Source organism: Oxyura jamaicensis, chromosome 2 (genome assembly GCF_011077185.1).
Source record: "Oxyura jamaicensis isolate SHBP4307 breed ruddy duck chromosome 2, BPBGC_Ojam_1.0, whole genome shotgun sequence".
Classification (NCBI taxonomy): domain Eukaryota; kingdom Metazoa; phylum Chordata; class Aves; order Anseriformes; family Anatidae; genus Oxyura; species Oxyura jamaicensis.
In genome coordinates, this window is record NC_048894.1 from 67,211,555 (window position 1) to 67,216,280 (window position 4,726).

Below are 4,726 nucleotides of genomic sequence, written 5' to 3' on the forward strand. Positions count from 1 at the left end.
ACAACATATTCTCCTGTGCTACTCACTTCCTGAGATCTGTTCACACCTGGAACATGTTGGAAGATTCACCCCATGCAGTGCTTCTGTGGATCATCAGCACTGCCCTGATTTAAAAAAAAAAAAAATTAAAAAAAAAAAAGCAGAGGATAATACCTGCATGCTCTCTCCTCTACCACATAGCTACATAGCTAACTCTAGTACTGAGGAAGTTATTTATAGCTGTGGGGACTTGCCACCAATAATGAGTTGTCCAGCTATCGTTTTATCTCTATTTCAAAATACTAAAGTCTTAGCAACACACTTTGCAGATACTTGATCACTTTCAGCATGGATCTTTTATTGTACTGGATTATCTTGGCAAGATACTCTGCTGCTGTTCTTGCCAACAGTTTGCTTATGCCTCTAGCCTCCAAATGGTTTCCTTCCACAGCAGTATTACCTACTCACCTTTCTCTGATCTAGCACTCCTGCTTATCAGCGTTACCAGGATTACACTAAAGCATAGATGTAAAGTTCTCCAAACATATTGAAGATGTCTTCTATGGATGGCACTATGTCTAAGGAGCACAGGCTGAAGGCAGCCAGGAGACCTGTAGCTCAGATAGCTTGGTAATGTTATTCCATGGCTGCCTACCAGTGCCACCTTAGCTTACCAAATACAGTGGAAGAGACCTTCTAGAGAGACTTCTATGTTCAGCTTACTATCTCAATGTTAGTTCAGCTGCTGGCAATACAAAGGTGGATAATTCACTTCCGAAGTGAATTTGAGTTAAAAGGCCTCCATATAGCAGATCATATGCTTCAAACCAAACCAAGAAATACCACAGCCCAAAGCCTTCTTTCCAACCATGCTACTGAATTCATTCAAGGTTTTGCCTGACATCAACTCTGCATCTAAACACGTCTTAGACAAGGGAAGTTTCAACCTGAGTATAGCTTCAGGACCACACTACAGTATCATCAATCCTTTCTATGCTCTACTGCTTTTTTCCTCCAGGGACAGTAGTAGCAACAATTCATAAAGCTGTCCTTTTTTCCACTTTATGGACTCTTGGGTAGTGGCCAAGCCTTACTCATTCTACCACTTTGTCTTGCAGCCACACTTTAGATCAAGACAGCTGCATTCTCAGGCTGTCTGACTCTTACTATCATTAAATTTTAATCTTAAACCCTTGTACTTGTTTTCCACTATTTGATTTTTATTATTATTATTATTTATTTTATTTTTTTTTCTCCTGGAAAGTTCACCTCCGCTTGCTGTTTGTTTGACTTTCACAGAATCACAGAGTCATCTAGGTTGGAAGAGACCTCCAAGACCGCTGAGTCCAACCTCTGACCTAACACTAATAAGTCCTCCACTAAACCATATCCCTAAGCTCTACAGCTAAACGTCTTTTAAAGACCTCCAGGGATGGTGACTCAACCACTTCCCTGAGCAGCCCATTCCAATGCCTAACAACCCTTTCAGTAGAGAAGTTCTTCCTAATATCCAACCTAAACCTTCCCTGGTGCATCTTTAGCCCATTCCCCTTCGTCCTGTCACCAACCCCCACCTTGCTACAGCCTCCCTTGAGGTACCTGTAGAGTGCGATAAGGTCACCCCTGAGCCTCCTCTTCTCCAGGCTGAAAAATCCCAGCTCCCTCAGCTGCTCCTCATAAAACTTGTTCTCCAGACCCCTCATAATCTTCGTTGCCCTTCGCTGGACTCTCTCGAGCACCTCGATGTCCTTAAATCAGGTTTTTGACAATCTCTCCTGTAAACTGACATGAGTGGTGTTATGGTTTAACTTAGCAGGCAGCTTACCACTGCATTGTCATTTACTTCCCCTGTCCCTGGGGGGCTGGGGAGAGAAAAGCAAACCTTGTCAGTTGAGATACAGACATAATACGACATAAAAGGAAAGGATAATAATAACTGAAAAGAGAAAACCAGCGATGTACAAGGCAACACCCACTGAGCAATGCCCAGCTAGATCCTGAGCAGCGTCAGCCCCCAACCAACTCCCCCCCAGGTTTTATTGCTGAGCATACCACTGTCGTATGGTGTGGGACATCCCTGTGGGCAGTGTGTGCCAGCTGTCCTGGCTGCGTCTCCCCCCAGCTCCTAGTGTACCCCCAGCCTCCTCGCTGGCAGGGCAGCACCAGAAGCTGAAACTCCTTGCTCTGTGCAAGCACTGCTCTGCAGCAGCTAAAAGATGGGTGTGTTATCAGCATTGTTCTTATCCTAAATCCGGAACACAGCACCACACCAGCTACTGGGAGTAAATTAATTATCCCAGCCAAAACCAGGAGAGACTCATGCACTCCCAGTGTTCTTGCACCAACTTCTCAAATGCATCCATGACTGTGTATTTTACATAATCCTACCTCCAACACGAATGAAGTTCACAATTTGTCCTTCAGAAGGGTTAAACTTTTCAGAGTTACCCTGCTTGCAGGTGTATAGGGATCACAATGGGAGTTGGTAGGATTCTATAATACGCAAGGACACAGAGGCTTTATTTTCTAAAAAGTTCTCCTTTTTACAGATGATCACACATCACCACCAGCAAATACTCTGTGATTAAAGGCAGGCATGGATAGAGATACCAGGCTATTACAGATATTACCAGGAAGCAAATATATGTATATATATGTTGCAGACAGTGAGGGAATAGCACTAATTAATAGTAGCAGCTATTACCAGTAGTAGGAAGGCAAGTAGATGCTGGAAAGTCACTATTCTAGCAGCAAATATACATTACTATTCTAAGTTCAGCAAACCTATCTGTAGTACTAGAGCAGGAAATATTATGGATTACAGACATCAGTACTATAACGGTAACCATGCTTGTCATAGGTTATACTTATCAAAACTGTACTTATGACAGATATGGACATATATGGATATATATGTTTCATAAACTTACAGTTACCTTTCCCAGAAGTGCGTTGTCAAACTGACCTCAAAGGGTCTAATTAAGAAAACCAACCTCAGAATAGACCAAACCACAGGAGAAGGCCCAGGAGTAGGCACAAATGAATAAAGAACAAAGTCTCCCTTTGAAAACAATCCACATCACAGAGTTTGGAGTCAGCCAGGCATGCCCAGCAATGCTTCAATTGGTTTAGGAAATCCTGAAGGAAAAAAACTTATATGCAACACAGGATGTTCTGAGGGAGAGAGAGAGAGAGAGAGAGAAGTGCTCCATTTTTGATAGAGAAATAGTCCTTTTTCTATCAAAAGAGACATAAGAGGGCATAAGGATACCACCTCCTTAGAGCAGCCAAAAGATGATGCTAATTTCTGTTTCACCTGAGACAACCAATAGATGATGATGTTTCCGAGTCTTTCAAAACTGTACCTTACCCAGACTAATTACTCGTTTTCAGACAGTCAGCTGCTGTTTTTCTGTTGCTGTTCCTTGTTTTTTCCCTTGTTGCTGGCATCTTCAGTGATGGTACCCAGCTGCACTTCCAAAAGGCCAGCAATGCCTCCCAAGGATGCTCCAGGTTCCCAAGTTTGGTTCACAGGCTAGCAGCTATTTTCTTCTGCCAGGCTTTTAGGAGATGTTTTCTGTCAGCTTTTTCCTCATTAGGGCATGGTCACCTTTATGGCCACTCTCATCAACCACACTTTCCCATTACCATGACGATTTCCCATCTCCTAAATGACTTCCCATCCCTGAGTCTCCCACAGGTGCCCACCACCTGCAGCCATTCCCCGTCCATCTGTCTTCTCCCAGCTGCAGCTGACATTCCCAACCTAATTTGTGGGGTGGGAGCGGGCTGCGTTCAGCCCCTGCCACATGATGCTGCACAAATAACTGCAGGCAGAGGCTTTGAAAAATAATATAATAATGTAATGAAACAATAAAGGTGGCTGCTGCCACCAGCCCAGCCCCAGGTGAGGCCCAGACACCCGCTCAGATGCTGGGCACATCCTGGCAGCCCCTCCTGCTGCGCCCTGTGCAGCCATGTTGTGTTCCCAGCATTGGTGTTCAGCAGAGACCGGGTCCCATGCCTTGCCTGCAAACAGAGGGACCTCAGCATCTCACATGCCCCAGAAGGATGTTGACATCTCGTGTTCCACCAGAAAGACTGGGCTGCCTCACCTTCTACCCAGAAGCACCTCACATCTCTTGTGCCACAGGAAGGACCTTGATGTCTCGCATGCCACTGGAATGACCTCGACATTGCACTTTCCACCAGTAACACATCCACCTCTCATGTTCCAGCAGTGGGACCTCAACCTCTCGAGTGCCACCAGTTGGACTCAACACAGGCTAGACACTCAGGGCACTTATGGCTAGCCAGTTTTGTGAGGCCAGTTTCTGATTTTCCTTGGCTCTAATAAGTTAATCTACTATGTTTCCAGAATTACTTAAGGAGGACAGAGATCTCAGCTTGATGACATATGCATCTATTCACTCTGGGAACATGGAATAAGGCAGATAAGCATGATCCATCAAAGACAGCACTGTAAATCTTAGACAATATATAAAATAATTCCTTTCTAGTGTTTACCGTCCTGACATGTATGGACAACAATTATCCCTGCTCAGCCTTCATATTGCTAATCTAAAGAGAACATGTCCCTTTAATCTTTATTTATAAGACAATGCTCTCCATTCTGACAGCTACTCCAGTGGAATGGAATGGGAAGGAATGGGATGGGATGGGATGGAATAGGCTAGGCTAGGCTAGGCTAGGCTAGGCTAGGCTAGGCTAGGCTAGGCTAGGCTAG